This window comes from Porites lutea, chromosome 2 (assembly GCF_958299795.1).
Source record: "Porites lutea chromosome 2, jaPorLute2.1, whole genome shotgun sequence".
Taxonomy (NCBI): Eukaryota; Metazoa; Cnidaria; class Anthozoa; order Scleractinia; family Poritidae; genus Porites; species Porites lutea.
In genome coordinates, this window is record NC_133202.1 from 21,859,142 (window position 1) to 21,877,161 (window position 18,020).

General features: G+C 39.5%; 1 pseudogene; it reads left to right on the top strand.

The window, feature by feature from the left end:
- Positions 1–15,131: 15,131 nt before the first annotated feature.
- On the top strand, positions 15,132–17,548 carry LOC140925821 (uncharacterized; annotated as a pseudogene).
- The last annotated feature ends 472 nt before the right edge of the window (positions 17,549–18,020 follow it).

Consider the following 18,020-nt stretch of genomic DNA (forward strand, 5'->3'; position numbering starts at 1 on the left):
AACGTAATATTCCCAAGATTATTCAAATACTAGATGATTTCTTTTTTCCTACCTCCACTCCCGATCAAAAGGCAGGACGACTGTATGCCAAGATAGCTCACCATTAATGAGGCACTTTTGTTGACGACCACTTACATAAGAGTCAACCATTTAAAGGCCTTACAATCAACCCATCTATACATCTATTTAGATGTGGACTATTTAAATGCAATTTCTTGATTTTTTCAGCTTTTGAAAAGACCATCCCATTTAAGCGAAAAAAAGTCATACTCGTTGGAAGCAAATTTGTGCCTGATGTAACAGTGCTGCAAGAAAACTGCATCAGTACCATTCTTACAAAAGTAGACATTGTCGAGTACAGAAAACAATTCTGTGATCTCTCAGAGGAAGGCCAACGATCATTTATCATGAACTTCCTCCTTACCAATCAATGCTTCCTTAACGGTAGCAAAAAGTACATTTTTAGAGTCAACTACAAGAAAGAATGCCAAGCAGCATGGATGAAAGCCTACAGTATTTCACCAACAACTAAGTAAAGCTCATTTTCTTTGCACTAGGTTTTGTTTCCTAAACGTTTGGTTGTCAAATCATCACTGAATCATTGACATCAAAAACTCTTCCATAAACATGGGACCCTGGTTCAGGTTTTATCAGTCAATCTTACTTGAGCTGCTATAGTAATTTCGATATTAAACTTCAATATTCTTTTCGAAAACTTCATCTTATTTATTTGTTTCCCTCTTTCTTCCTTCTTCTTTATTATTTTTTTCACTAACTGTACATGATTTTTTTGTGTTTTGGACTCCTATATAAGGTTTATCGATTACAGTGGGATTTTGAACGCTAAAACAGGCTTTCCCTACAACTAAGAAGGTGCCAGGGAAGGCAGAATTATGCCCAAGTAGAGAACATTGAAGGCTGAGGCATGGCTCAAGGTTTTTTATGGGTTCTCCTTTTATCATGAGGGAAGTCAAGAGTTAGCATATATTATGATGTGCACTCCTTGTTAGCCTTTAGGAACAAATCTTTCAAAGATTTCCACACGAAAACCTTTTCTAACAACTGGCCTTGAACTGAAAGTTAGCAAACTCAAGGGGGAAACCTTGTCTAAACAAAGTGCTTATAGCTGGGCAAAACCTCAAACTCTTCCGGTTGGCCTACAATAGACTGTTCCACATGTCTAATCTCTTGATGGAACATCATCGCACACAGATGCCGTGTGACTTTGTCAACAAGTTGAACGCCAAAGGAAGAAAATTACTTTTAGGAAAATACAGAACTCAAACATCAACTAAACAACCTCTGCAACCTACTTGTAACATTGTAAGGCTTCAGAGCCTCCAGAATGATCTGGATCCAACAACTCCAGTCACCAAAAACTTCAAGTGCAGGCGATGTTGAACTTCATTTATGTAGCTTATTTAGTCAAAATGTAACAGCACACAACTGAACTCAGGTGAATAAGAAGCCCCTCCTTCCTTTTCAAATTAAACACCAACAAAATTGAATCAATCTGATAATCGTGTACATCATTTGTGAATTTGAAAATTTTTAGTGTTTCCTCTGTGGTCCACATACCACATCCTAAAGTACAAAAATGTTTAAAGTAGTATTTTATAGATCTTTATACACCACCATTCACTTATTTATCCAATTCTTTATTTTGCAAACTAATTATCGCAGTGCTAAGTCTATTCTCTGTCGTAATATCATCCTCGCTACAAAATACAGAAAACCAGTTAACAAATACCTACTTTAACACACAGATTTTGGCTTCAAGGAATCGAAACAGTACATTTCATTCTTTTGGGATGTAGAGAGGGAGTTAGGTGTACTGTAGGTTGACAAGGCAATGGTCGTATTTACATTGCTGGTTTTAGCCTGGCTGCCCGTGCACCACACACTCCCATCACTTCTTCTGGTGACAATTTTAAATACAGAGGACCACAACTACAATCCTCGTCACAAATCTTGAAACACTTGTGTGATTTTTCCCTCCCCAATGTTGATTTGGGTTTGCAGTCATTTCAGTGCTCCAAAATACGCTCGGCTCAACATTGGGGAAGAAGAGCAGCACATTCAAGTGAGAACAAAGGTGTGAGGAGTGAATGTAAGAATTTTGGGAGTACAATATGTTGGTGTGTGGCAAAAACAGATAATGACTTTGAAAAAAAAAATACAATTTAAACCAACGACAAAATTCTACAATGACACTAATATAAAATGGAAGTAGAGCTGGAAAGCAAGATTTTGTTTCAAATACATCCTTTTAAATTCATGAAGCTTTGAATTCATAATAGTCTATGAGCCAAGACATCTTAAAAACAACTTTCGTGGCACCCCCCATAAGACATAGCAAATTTGGTATCAAATTAAAGCTTATTGTATATATTTTAATAATCTACCTGTTACTTTCTATGTGACCTGTGCCTAAGTGAGAAAATCACATGTTTCTGAGGGGGGTGGGGGGACGGTTTTACATTTTGGCACGAATACTTTTTAAGGCTTAAAACAACAAATACTTCAAAAACTGCTGCTCCCATATGGAGAAAACTGGCGAAAAGTTTATTTTAAGTAAAGTGCTGTACTCGCCTTTGTCTAAATCTCAATAGGGTGTTACCATGGTAACCGTTGCTAGGCAAATATTTCAAACAGGGATATTACATTAATATGTACATTATGAACAGGATTTTTCACAGACACTATTTTTCGAACACCAAAGCATTATTAGCATCATTCTTTTCGTAAACCATTTAGTTTTTATGAACTATAAAGAATGTCAAAGGCTTTAAGGCTCAACAATGTTCCCGCTAGTCAACCAGTTCATTTGTTTCACAATTGTTGTAATTCGTCTAATAGCAAAGAGGAAAAAAATAAAAACTCAAAATAGATTTGAGACTAATGGACCGACCAAAATCTGTTAAGTGTTTTCTTCTATTATTTTTTAAATGAAAGAAAAGCCGGCACATTTTGAATATAATCCAGTGTCCACTATTCCATGAAAGTTCCATTCGAGATTGTATATCCCATGATGCAATTCAAACTTATTCATGAGCGGCCATCTTGGGAAATGGTGTGCAGACAAAATGGTGAGAGAATGGTGGTTTTATACAGATTTTCCTCTTAATTTCGATGCTTGGTTGTGCAAGATAAACTCCAGTAACGTCTGTAAGTTTCTGTACAATATATTTTATTTTTTTAAAAGCTAAACATTACTAGAATAACTGTAAGTAGTCTGTCAGATTTTGTTTTCACTACAACATCGATACTGAAGTCTTTGGCGTGGAAGCAGTCAAATCCAACGTAGAAGTTATGTTTTCAATAAGTTTTTGCTTGTGTTAAGGAAATAAGGTTTTTTTGCTTCTTTTCGCTAGTGACATTTGAAGAGTTTCAGAAAACAAGCTAGTGTAATCAAGGATATGGCAGAAATTACGCCAGTAAGTTGTACTAGAAAGCGCTTAATGTCCAGCTCAATACAGAAACCTAACTGGAATAGGTGCCTTTGTCATGTAAAAGAAAATTTTATTTTTACTAGTAAAAGCTGGGAAAAGTTTGAAAGCTGCTTGACTCGGAGAAGGGATGCAATCTGGTTGATTAGGAAGGACTACTGGAATGAGGGACCAAACGGGGGTTTATCACCGGCAATGCTATCAAGAATACACAGACATAAACAAAGTGTCTAAGTCATTGCAATACCAGACAGGATTGAGATGGAGAGTCTGTTGGGCAGTCCAGTGGCATTGAGCCTTCGTGTAAGAGGGTCTGTAGGTCACAACTTCAAACACTTGACATTGATAAATGTGAAATTTGTCAGGAGGACAAAGTCAAGAAAGGCTACGGCAAAGGAGCAAGAACAAGAGAACTACTTACACTAAACATTAGTGAATTTGGTAGTGCCACTTTGATAAAAGCAGCCCGGATTTGGAATGGCAGCTGCATGCTATTGCACATTGATGGACGAAACACTATAGCTATGGAGATCAAGTATCATCGATCATGCTACAAAAATTATGTCCACCTAGAGCAACTGGCTAAGTTAGAAGAGCAAAATTGTCAAGAACAAGATGCTGGAACTGAGGGTTATGACAGAGCATTTGGTAAAGTCAAAGAATTTGTTGAAAAAGAAGTCATGGTTGCGGCAAAAGCCATTCCGATGTCAATCCTTATTGAAAAGTACACTTCCATCCATACACAAGAAGGAGTAGATGTAGTGACGTACAGGTCCACTAGGCTGAAGAACCGGTTTACGCGTTTTTTTGGAGAACGACTGTCCTTTCATCGACCATCGAACCAAAACCAATCAGAATTAGTCTATGGTTTGCACTTTAAAACAGGAGAGGTGGTAGAAACTGTGTTCAAGAGTACTACGTCTGTTGATGAAGAGCAAATGGCAAACAGTGACAATGAGCCGGATTTAACAAATGCGCAAGACGAGGTAAGCCGTCAAGTTTACCATACGGCTAAAACAATACAAAAGTTAGATGCCAACATGAAACCAACAATGCCATGGCCACCATCATCAGAAGATTTAGAGTGAGAGATTGAGATAGTACCTGATCTGGTCTACAATATGATGGCATGGATTCTATCAACAAAGTCCGAATATTCTGTTGAAAGAGTTTCAGACATATCACCGGAGGTCCATCGCCTGGCCCTCTCTCTTTCTCAGGATTTGATACATTCTGCCAGTCGTGGACGATAAAAGCACCCAAACATGTCGTCCTTCCGATGACTGTAAAGAGCCTGACGGGGAATGTTGAACTGATAACCATTACAGATTTGGACATGGTTTATCATACTCCCAAATAGAGGAAGTGGAAACAGCTCGTAGACAAGTGTCGGAAGATGACCACAAAATATTAAAAAAATTAATGTTCAAGAAAGCCAACACAGACTGCACAAAGAGGCAAGCTCAGCTCACATGAAAGGAGATGAGGACGATGTAAAGAAAGTTTTCGAAGTAATCAGCAACTGGCACAACCCATTTGAACCATCTGAGGAACTTCTTACCCTTAGCTCTGGGTATGTTGCCAGTGAAAGCATGAAGGCCGACCTGCTCCTGGCAAAAGAGAAGGGCACAACAAAGGAGAAGAAAGACTGGTGACAAATTCAACAGGATTCTTTCAAAAACTCCCCAAACTAAAAGGTACGAAGTTTCCGTGATGCACAGAAGAGGACCTCTGTAACAGCAGGAGACAGGAACTTCATAATCAGAGCAGAGAGGAACTTATTTGGCCGCCTTCTAGTCATTGAACAGAGTTGCCAGATGGACCTCAAAGATTTGCTGAGTCACGAGCTTGGTCCCCTTCCATGGTCGTTGGCTTCATCCGATGGTTCATTAGCCAAGACAAACAAAGCAATTTTTTTTCAAGCTTCTCGAAAATGGAGTAGAATGCCCGCCTACTTTACCTGATCTGACAACAGCTGTCATCATAGACGCCATGGCAATGCGGCAGATGCTAGTAAGGATACCTAATAGATTTTCTAAGCTGGTAGACATGGTGATGACGAGAATTCTGATAGAGGCTGGACAGGCAGCAAGAATCCACTTTGTAGGAGATCAATATACCGCTAACTCAATTAAAAACACCGAGAGGAACAAGCGAGGCAGAGATGGTGAGATAGTCATCAACATTACCAATGATCAACAGTTCTGCCCTAGTAGTGGAGAAAGTTCATGGCAAATGGAAGCAACAAAACTGGTCTCTTAAACTTCCTTGCACGTGAGTGGTCAGAAAATGCGATCTACGCCGAGAAAATCAAAGAACACATGCTCTTTCTCACTCATGGAGACAATTGCACCAAACTCTCCGCCTCTGATGGTACAATTACTGCATGCACAGTCTTGGAACTTTGCAGCAATCAAGAGGAAGCTGATACCAGGATGCTCCTCCATGCAAATCATGCTTCTCAAAATGGACATCAGCACATTGCTATAAGGTCTTCTTATACTGACGTAGAAGTTCTAGCTTGCTATTACCAAGCTGTCATTGCTGCTGACATAACACTGAGCAGTGGCACTAAGCGCAGATCTCGCATTGTGAGTATCCGACAAGTATGAGAAAAGCTTGGCCGAGAAATATGTGAAGTACTTCCAAGCCTACATGCCATAACCGGTTGTGATAGTGTCAGTGCTTTTTCTACCAAAGGAAAGAAGAAAGCACTTGATATTGTACAGTTGAATCCAGCCCTTAGGCAAATTGTCAGTAGTTTTGGTGAGAGGTTCCCTCCTAATGAAGAAGATTTAACGAAGATGGAACGATTTGTATGTGCCTTGTACAATGACCCTAGTTGCAACGATGTAAACGAACTCAGGTACAAGTTGTTCTGCAAGAGCAAAAACCTGCAGTCACACCAGCTTCCACCAACAAAAGGAGCTCTGACATACAGGTACCACCTTAAGCGTGCTAACTATCAGGCCTTCCTCTGGAAGCATGCCCTAGAGACACAAATGAACCAGGCGCCCAATGGCCATGGTTAGCAGATGAAAGAAGGCCAACTGGAAATCTAGTGGACTAACCAGGCACCAGCCCCCGATGCTGTGATGGTGCTTGTATGCTGCGCCTGCAAAGGATTGTGTCAAACACGACGCTGCTCTTGTGTTGGTAATGGTCTTCCCCGCACTGAGGCATGTACATGCCAAGATAACTATGTAAATATTATTGTCTTAGCAAGGAAGATAGTGAAGAAGATGATGATAGTGATGACAATATATTGATGATGATGATAATGATGACGATACTGAAAAAAAAATGACAGTTAAATTTAGAATTGGTGACACTAATTAGCATGGGTTGTCCAGTTGACATATTCAAATCTATGAGTTGAATGTCTACAAGAATGTAATTTGATCGTCGAAACAGGCTAGACATCATTTCCTCTCATTGGGTCAAATCAGAATGCATCATATCCCCCCTTAAATGTGACTTAAAAGTAGTTTTTGATAAGAAAAAAGCCAGATGTGAAATGGAAGACCAAGTCATGGGGATGTAAGGATCTTATGAAATCGCAAATGCTTCGATGGTCATCATCAAAACAAACCAGTGTAATATACATGTATTAGAAGTTCAGTAGGCAACCGTTGCCATGGAAACAGTATAAACAGCTACTGTGATGCATAACCTTTTAGTTATCATGATAAAAATCGGCAAATTTCATTACAAACGCATTTTATCGTGTTCGTTAGAACGCACCCTAATCTGGTGTTTCTGTGGCACTAAGGCAGAAATTTTTTAGCTATTACGGGCGACTGCAAATTAGCCGCCCTATTAATTTTTTTAGGGGCACCTCGGCCGGGAAGCTGGACTTCTTTCGACTCGAGGAATTTCTGTAATTTTTCCGTAAGTGACGAAAGCTGATCCGAAATCAATGATTACCACCACTTTCCAAAAGATATTAATGTTTAGAAGTCACAAAGCTCTTCCCCCACCCCACGCCCAGCTAAGTCTGTATTTACCTGAAAGGGGTTCAGTTATGCAGTATTCCCGAAAAATGTCAGGCCAGTAAGACCAAACATTTCTGTGCTTCCTTTTCTCAATTCCTTTTTTCAAAAAACACTCACTAGTACAAAGTAAACGGTAAAAGTGAGTGGTGAAGCCCGATGCGCTATTTAAATGTTGACGGTTGTCATGGCAACTAAAGCAAACATATTCGATGAGTTCGTTTCATAAAATATGGTGAGGTTAGTATTTTTCCCAGTTTCGTGTAAAACCGTTTGGTATTTACATAGAAATTTACCTTTTGCAGTTCTTGTACATTTGGGAAGCACATTTTGTCCTTACCCGCCCCCCCTCAGAAACAGTTGATTTTCTCACTTAAGCACAGGTTACATAAAAAGTAACAGGTAGATTATCAAAATACGGAAATCAAGCTTTAATTTGATACTAAATTCACTATGTCTTGCGGGGGGTGCTACGAAAATTTATTTTTAGCCACATTTCAGGACTTGGCTCATGTAAGTATTCGTTAACGGAAACAACCATGTCAATGGTGCTTGAGCTTTAGCCAAAATAAGGAACTCAAAAAAGCAATAGCAACCAAATAAAGAGCCCGTTATTGATCACAATACCGCTATGTAGTATACACACAGATTCTTGCTATCACCACTGTTTCAGAAGGCGCAAGAGTGGAAATTTAGTTCATGCATCTCAAATTGACTTTTTGTGTTTGAAACTGCTGAAAGCTTCACGATAACGGCTCAGTAATTCAGAGCCCACAGACAACCTACATGCAAAAAGTATAAGCTCCTAGCTTGCAGACGTTAATATTTTATGCCCAGTTACTATTTTCAGCTTCTGCGATCAATGTTTGAGCTGGAACGCTAAAATGGAGAGGAACATATTTGAATAGGTGGCTTGCAAGCCCCTTGCTTTCACGCCCAGTGATTTGTGGCCTCGTCCAGGTCTTGTTAAATAATGATACATTTTGAGATTAATTCGAATTTTTCCTGCAATAAAGACGCCGCTGGTTTTAGCTCTATCTTTTGATGTTCATTTCTATACTTTGGCGTTTTAATCCAAATTGATTTGACCAGTTTTATCACCGATCACACTCCTCCCTCAAAATAGTCAAGATGCCATTTATTTACCCATTTCTTCGCAAGAAATTTCCCAGAACAAGGTAAATTCCACTTCAAAATTCAAATCTGTGTATGCCAAAGTAAAAATTGAAAAAGGTTACGAGATAATAGCACTGCTTTAAAGCAGTAGCGGCCCTTCGATCGAATGGAATTCACCCCAAGTGTGTCAGTTTATTCATTCCTTCCCGATAAGTGTACATCATCTGTAGCACAAAATTGTGAAACCACGCGTAGTTGTATCTTTTAGTCAGCTACTATCATCACAATCATGTGTAGTTTTTGTTCTGATTCTTGAACCCTCTACAAAATTTGCCCACTTGATTTTGCCCTAGTTATTATCAGTCAGAGGCTTATTGTGAACATCAAGTGATAGTATTTTCTCCTCCTGTACGTGATGCCCCCCATTTAGAAGAAAAGCATGTAAAAGCGGAGCTCTCGCGCGCGCCAAGCGCGCGCAGCGGAGCACCATGGGTAACAAAATTTGGTAAACTATCCATCCGAGGAAATTTGGTTATGACATAGCGTACGCCCGTCCGCCCACCCGTACACACACTTCATGTAAGGCAATGTCAAAGGTCACAATAGATCTTGCACAACTTGAGTAGCCTTTCAGTTATGTAAGCCATTCGTATGAGTACGATTAGATTGACAGCTGTCAAAATCAGACATCCGCTGACAATTATCACATGATCATCTCGCGGGCTCAGATGAAAGACCAGTCGTTTTGCCCCTACATATAAGCTGATATAATATGTCACACTTACCGATTTAACATAAAAATGAAACTACACCGGGCAGGGCTGTCAGTCCGCTGACAGTCGTTTAAAGTTATATTGGCAAGCCAAATTAAGGTCAATTGCCAGCTGTCAAAATGGGACAAAATGATCACGTACTCAGTTGGAAGCCATAAAGCGTAGAAAACCTATCCATCTAGAAAATTCGGCAATCACGTGACCGTACACAGACCACCCGACCTTCTGTCGGTCCGCGCAGGCATACCAATGTTTAATCTCACACTTTCTAGTTAATTTGGGAGCCTGCAACCTGATATTGTACATCCATGTTTTGAATAATGGACAGCTGTCAAAATAGTGTTTCTGCTGACCAGTATCGCCTGACCATATCGCGGGCTCAGGTATTGACCCACTAAGTTGGTGTTTTTTTTTGAAGTAATCCGCTGACAAGTTGCTACTTTTCAAATGATCGCAGGCTCAAGTTCATTTTTTTCAAAATCAGATATGAAATAAGTCATGTTCATGAGCCGCACTTTTAAACTTTTGATTTCGAACTGACCGTGGATGCGAAAATTCAACCGGCTTGTACATGCATGGAAGGCAATCGCTTTTGACTTTTCTGGACTTTTGTCACTGTCACGCGTTGATCACCCTCTACGTCCAATTCTTATGTTCTGATTGGTGAAAATTTCACAGCTGAGTTCATGCAGAAAATTTATTCAGTGTCTGGAAACTTGCTTACTGATAGCTGAGGATGACAGAGTTTTCTGTCATCTTGTGATGTTTTAAACTGTCTTTTTCTACTTGATGTACAAAATGAAATACGGCTGCTATCAAGATTGTCCAGTAATTCACGGCTGCTTTGTTTATTGCGCTTTTTGTTGACAAATGCACCGCTTGTCAAAGTCATTGGAAATCCGATTTCGGATGGCATCGTGTTAAAAAATGAGCTTACTCACTTGCCCTTGCTTGAGGCGTAAGAGGGTTGAAAAGTCTCACGCGATTCTGGAACACCCGATGACCTTCAGAAGCAACATCTCGACTGGTAAGCCTGAGCAATTACTGTCTTTGATGCGTTTTTTTTTTTTCGGTTTCCTGAAGTCGAGCGTATGGTTTATGAGGCTTAAGTTTATACAGGAGCAATGATCTAACCTACAATAGTATCAGGTTTTAAAAGCCTTTAGGCATTTTTTGGCCGCAAATTCAAAGAAAAGGTTCTGAAGAATATTTAGTTATGATTTTGGCTGTAAACAGAAAGCTCTGAGCGATTTTTTTCCCTCGAGTTCATCTTGAAAAAGAGCAAACACCGGGAAGCCGGCTCAAAACATAAATAAGCCTATTCTTACCTGACTCATGATTTTCAGGGACACTTAACTCTCAATACCTGTCTTTGTGAATGAAAATTATTGTCTCTGTACATGTTTCACCGAATTATATTTATTTTATTAATTGTTAGTAGTCCCTCTTGCAATTTTTATCGCTGCACCGGTTGTTTCCAGTCGAACATGGCATGCAGGAATACTCAAAATGCCGCGTGTAAATATCACTTGTTTTTAAAGATTACACATAACAAAACCATAAACAGTTTTATAAGTAAAGGGAAATAAGACCTAAACGCAACAAATTCTCTATCATGTTGAAGCGTAAATTGTAACTCTATTAATCACTGCAAATGTGGTGCCTGTTAAAAGTGAGAACCCCTCCGGCTGGCTGACAAGGTGATTTTGGGAATTTTTTTTATCTTTTTCACTAAAAGCCCATAATTATTACGCTACGTATCACACAGGAGCAGATTTTTCTAACTGAAAAGTCCCGGCATTATGGAATTCTAATTCTCTTCATGAAAACGTTTTATGATGTGATCAATGCTATAATTTATTGTGCAAAGGAAGCGCGTACTTTGATCATCCTGGATATTGAATGAGTGCAATTTGTCTTGCAAAATTGTGAAAAAACTGCAGAATTATAGGTTTGAATAGGGCAAAAAAGAACAAATTCTGTCCGAGATCTGTATGATAGAAAAAGGGCCTCATAGTACTGTTTACCTGAGATGTGACGAGAAAAAGTATGTTTAAAAGGCTGATTTACACGCCATCAAATTCGTCGCCAAGATTTACTTGTAAAGTAAACTTGTCGAACACAAGAAATCCGGCCTGATTTTTTATTTTGGCCGCCCTTTTAGACAGAGGAATGCAATGTGTAAATTGGCTGCCACCAAGGACTATCGTGGCGCGTGTGTTTCTTAAAATTATATTTCGGGGTTGTCCAATAATCCAGAGAGACTGGTGAATGCCACTTAAGCAATAGAAAACGTTTTCCGTGTTTGCATAACCTGATATAAACACGAGAGGGGTTGGGAGAATTCCAGACAGTTATGCTAGCCCGAGACAAAGTCTATAGCACTTTTTTGGGGCCAAAATTAAGTGATACATTTTACATGGCTAATTGAAATAACCCATACATTTTGCATGGCAAATTTAAATAATGCATGCATTTTACATGGCAAAATGAGATACGCATGCACTTTACATGGCGAATTAAGTAACGCATGCATTTTACATGGCGAATTAAGTAACACATGCATTTTACATGGCAAAATATGCAAGGCTTGTTACATCTGCACAACGTATGAAAGCTTGACAGCAGCCAACATTTTAATTGGTTATGAAACAAAAGTTACCTTAAATATTATTAGTATTGCATTTTAAATACACGAGAGTGGTATTTATTTTGAATAAATGGCGAAGAATCCAATGAACTATCGTTTTTGAATCGGAGAAATACTACTGTCTGATGGGGGTGGCTAGTAAATTCAGACCTGGAAAACTCAGACCTCAGACCTCGGACCCCAAACTCATCTCTCAACCCCACCACCCCTTGTGTTGCGTGTCCATCAGAAGTAGAAAGTCACGTAGTAAGCTACTGAGTTGCCTCATGGAAGGTGGTGTGCTCAGGGAATGTGTGCAGCATTTAATGCAAGCTGCAGAGCAAATACAAATAGGACTGCGAGTGGCCCAGAAAGAGTCCAGAAAGTCTTGACAGCACAACGTCACCAAGGTCTGCTCTCTCTGCTGCTCTGCTGCTGAAAGAAGTGCAGGAGACCTTGGAGGGCCTTAGAATATGGCTGGTCCAGCCTGGGAGGAGCACAGGAGAATTTTTGGTTATAGACCGTCGTCTGGGGCATCACGGAGCCGGCCGGGTAGTGGGAACAACAGAGAGATAGGAAGATGGCGGCCAGCAGCATTCTTGGCATACTGTTCCATCGCAAGAACACATGGACAAGAGCGTTCGTCTGTCTGGCTTTCAGCGGACAAAATGCACTTCCTGCCACAAGCAAAAGAATCACCCTTACACTAAACGGCCTAACGTCTGTTGTGCGGTACTCCATCCAAACCGCCACCAAAATGCAGCAAGTGCTGCAGTATTTGCTGTGAATGGAAACTTACAAAATCAAGCGTATCTTCGTTCGCATTACACTGTAATCTCCTTGATAGATCAAGAAGGGAATTTCTAAGTCGTACGAAAAAATCTGTCAGATCAATCCCATCCGCCATATTTTGAAGCGGGACCCTCATTCCCAGGGTTCTCTCCTACCCGTCAGTTGGGCACAGTAGTATTTCTCCGATTCAAAAATGATCGTAAATCGTATAACGTAAAATTCCGAAAATAAGCCTCTCTAAAACCGGTAACGCAAAAAACCCTCCGTTAAATTACCCCTCCAAATATAAGCACCCAGGGGGCTTGTACTTGGAAAATTACCCTCAAATACAAAGTAAAACAAACAAAAACAGTAAATTTACTTCCAACGAGACGGCTAGCCCAATCGATTTTGAAACGCAAATTTCCCTCTGTAGATAAGCCCCTCCAAAAATAAGCCCCTCAAAAAGGACCTTGAAAAATATAAGCCCTAGGGCTTACTTTCGGAATTTTACGGTACTTCGCCATTAATTCAAAATATATGCGACTGTCATTCATTCAAAATGTAATACTTGATTTAAAGTAAATTTATTTCAAGTAAGCGATTTAACCAAGTAAAATGTCGGCCTCTGTCAAGCTTTCACTCGTCGTGTAGATGTACCAAGCCTTGCATATAGCTATTTCGCCATGTAAAATGCACCCATATTTTAAATGCACTCTTATCTTAATTCGCCATGTAAAATGCATGCGTTACTTAATTCGCCAAGTAAAATGCATGCGTTACTTAATTCGCCATGTAAAATACATGCGTATCTTATTTCGCCATGTAAAATGTATGGGTTATTTTAATTCGCCACGTAAAATGTATCGGTTATTTTAATTCACCATGTAAAATGTATCATTTAATTTTGACCCCCAAAAAATGCCATAGAAGTCGAGGGTTTGCATAACTGTCTCGGAGGCTTGCACGCATAATCAGTTCTTGTTTTGCAAAAAGATGCTTTCCAAAATACGGATTTTTCTCGCTTAAAATGTCAGCTTAAGTGAAAACAAAATTGACACAGCTTGTTTGTAAAGATGTTCCAAGTTTTAGTCGATGAAGGAATGGGTAAATAAAGTAAACTTGTCAAGTTTTGAACTCAAAAACTTTTTCAAATTTATGCTTGTGTGATTAGCGCGCGAAAAACAAAACATCTTGTCGTCACAACCATGTTCACATACTCTCATGCAAACACTCCTCTCGGCCAATCAGGGCGCGCGTACTATCTTAGTTATTTTATAAATTATGATGCAACAGCTAATGCAAATACAATACACGAATAGGTCTATTTGTTCTCTAGGCCTAATCTACTGTGATCGAACATGATTGCTATTTTTGGATGTACAAATAAGACTATTAACTCGATGTAAAATTTGTTTCACTCTTGGACTGTCAAATTATTTTTCTCTAAAATCACTTAGCCTTTGCCTCAAAAGTCACATGAATGTGCCCTGATCTGTGGGTTACAAGTTTATTGTTTGATTTAAATTATGAATTTATTAACAGGAGCTTCGCTTTTAGCCCTGGCTAAATCTATATATTAAAACTAGAATGCACCATTCCCCTAAGAAGTGAAAGATTAACACACACCTTTTCCTGAATGAAACTTTCAACGGGCTCTCAATAGATATAATGGTGTTAGAAACATATCTTTCTTCAAATTTATTCACTGCATCTATAGATAGCTTTAAAATTCGAGTAAATCCAGTTCAGTGTAGTTTAATCAAATGGTAAACTTTGGTCTTTCTGAACATTATTTACTATTGGAGAAGCTTTTCCAAACTTGTGGGGAGCGGTTGAAGAAGGCCAAAGATAAGTACGAAAACAGCTTTCTTGGTGCAGATAAGAGAGAAATTATTTTCACGGCCTTTGATGTAAAGATCTGAGATGACCATGACACATGCCCTTCCAAATTCTCCCACAAGTGCTACAAGCCTGCTTCAAGAGGAGGCACATGTCTCACAATCAATGTTTGGCCTCCACATAACCAATCTGGCGACTGTGTTATATGCAGTTCCTACAAGGACCAACAAAAGCTTAGAAGGAAAAGAAAACCCAAACCTGGACTGAAGCCCAAACACTACATTTCAAAACATGGCATGAAAAACATGATTATCATATTAATTTTCAGGCACTAGACCTGGTTAAAAGATCCAGGGCCAGGAAAACAAGTGATGAGGTAACAAAAAAAACTGTTAGAAAAAGATCGAAGGTAGTAGCAGAGACCAGAACAGCTGTAAGTGGTGGTGCTGCAGGGACCCAGTTGGTGGATGAATTGAAAGTAATGGGTAGACTGTAAAGAGAAGCACTGCTGAAGGAGGCCTGAGGAAAAGAATTGAAGATAACCATCTCCAGGGGTGACATGAAGCCAGACCTTGGAAAAACATGGTACAAAGTTAGGTGGCTTGGAAGGTAAGATTCTAAATAATGAACATACCCCCAGAAATCCACACAACATTTGAGCAAAAAAAATTTTTTTTTGTCCTATGATTAATTTGATTACTTCCTCAATTCGACCTGTGTACAGGACATAGCATTCCAAGTGAATGCAAATAATGTAGCTACAATAAGTACCAACAAAGTCAATTTCCACTTAGGTTAATACGTTATAATAGCATTGTCCTGGATTGTCTCTCTACAGGTGGTTTAACCAATGGCGACTGTCCTCTGAGACTGAAAAAGATCAGCCGAAGCAAGTTCAGTCCATTACTGACCCTGCCAATTTTGTGTGTCAGATGATGCTGTTTGAGTTCAAAAAACCAGGATGCAACCCTGAGATTAAAAAAGCTGAGTTTGGTTGTTGCTGACCTTAACCAGTTTGTGCAACTTCGTTTGGATGAAAATGAAAGTATAATTCTTTGGCTTTTATATGGTTATGAACGTTACTGTAGCAGCAATGTTTATCATTACTGTGAATAGAGGTCATTTATTGCAAATGTAGGGTAGGCTTTTAGCACTGTAAGTGGTGGAGCTGCAGGGACCCAGTTGGTGGATGAATTGAAAGTAATGGGTAGACTGAAAAGAGAAGCACTGCGAAAGGAGGCCTTAGGAAAAGAATTGAAAATAACCATCCCCAGGGGTGACATGAAGCTAGACCTTGGAGAAACATGGTGCAAAGTTAGGTGGCTTGGGAGGTAAGACTTTAAATAATGAACATATCCCCAGAAAGCCACACAACATTTGAGCAAAAATATTTTTTTTGTCCTATGATTAATTTGGTTATTTCCTGAATTCCCTTGACCTGTGTACGGGACATAGCATTCCAAGTGAATGTAAATAATGTAGCTACAATAAGTACCAACAAAGTCAATTTCCACTTAGGTTAATACGTTATAATAGCATTGTCCTGGATTGTCTCTCTACAGGTGGTTTAACCAATGGCGACTGTCCTCTGAGACTGAAAAAGATCAGCTGAAGCAAGTTCAGTCCATTACTGACCCTGCCAACTTTGTGTGCGAGATGGTGCTGTTTGAGTTCAAAAAACCAGGATGCAACCCTGAGATTAAAAAAGCTGAGTTTGGTTGTTGCTGACCTTAACCAGTTTGTGCAACTTCGTTTGGATGACAATGAAAAGTATAATTCTTTGGCTTTTATTCGGTTATGAACATTACTGTAGCAGCAATGTCAATCATTACTGTGAATAGAGGTCATTCATTGCAAATGTAAGGTAGGCTTTTAGCACTGTCTCGTGAAGGAATTATCACTATTTATTTTAGGAATGGACGCTTGACATGGAATAATGCCATCCCAGATCAGGAAGTCCACTTAAAACCTGGAGGTGATGCTGGTGGTGGGTTCCCTCAAAATGGCTTTCCAGATTGCCAACCTTAAACATCCAAAGTCAAAACAAGTACAGTGGTCTTTGCCATGTTCCACGCCAAAGATACATGGACCACTTTAAAAATACAGGGAGAAAGTGTAAAACCTAAAGGAAGCTACTTGGAGGTTGGTACATACACTGTAAATGTACCATAGATTTTTTATAAAACAATACAGGGTAAAACCTCCACACTGAGGCATCCTGCTGAAATTCAACATTGATTTTTTTTGCTGTTGTAGAGGCAAAAAGCAAATACTTTTCCTCTTTGGTGACTAGAAGTTCTTACGAAAGATATTTCAAACTGCTGGAGCCTCAGGTAAGTTCAAATAATTAAAACATACAAAACATAAAATATTTGATTAATATAATTAACTAAGTAGAACCTTCCCAAGTTGTAGCCCAAAAACACTTTCTGTGGAAGGAGTACTAATAAGTAAATTAATATCTTGCAGGCAAGTATCCATGCCTCTGGTGCCTGATCACATATGAGATGCTCCAACTCTCTTGCCAGGATCCTCGTCATTGGCAAATAGAAAAGAGAAACATGAAGAACATTGAAGAAGATTATAACAAGTTTGTTGCAGATGGCTGTGTAACAAGTCGACAGAAGTGTTATCACAATATGATCCATGAGAAACTGCTTGACATTGAACTGGAAAGGTAAATAAACTATCAACTCTTTTTTTAGCTTAGGAAAAACAAATACTAATAAAACAGGGCATTAAAAGGAAACTTAGCAATCTGATTCTTTCTTCGTTGTTTCTGGACTTCACATCAGCTTGGGTGTTTTCAAGAGATTATTTGATGAAATTGAGAACCAAAGCGCTGAGCTGGACAAAATAATCGAAATGGAGCTGGCAGCTGACAGTGACAACAATGATGAAAGAATCCTGGCACTCAGAGCTGCTCATCAACACAGTAGTGTTCAAGGTTGTCTTCTATCATGGCTGACAGACTAGCTAACTGATCGAACTCAATTCTCGGTAGTAAACGGCCAGCACTCAACTGTGCTAAATGTCACTTGCGGGATTCCCCAAGGATCAGTACTTGGCCCAACGTTGTTTGCCTTGTACACCAATGACCTACCAAGTGCTGTTACCTCTGGCTCTGTCTTTATGTACGCAGATGACACCACCGTTTATTACATCGGGGACACTGTTGATAACACTGTCACTTCTTTAAATAAAGCTTTATCGGAATTGAACAGTTGGTGCCTAGAGAACTCTTTAACCCCTCACTCGGAAAAGTGCGAAGCTATGCCGTTGATGAGAAAACCGTACATCAGGCCGCTAAATTCTGTGACTATTGGAGAGGATCGGATCGAGTGGGTGAAACACTCTCGTCTTTTGGGCGTTACTATCGATGAGAGGCTTTCCTGGTCACGTCACCTTACAGATGTAAAAAAGAATTTCGTAAACAAACTGAACCTCC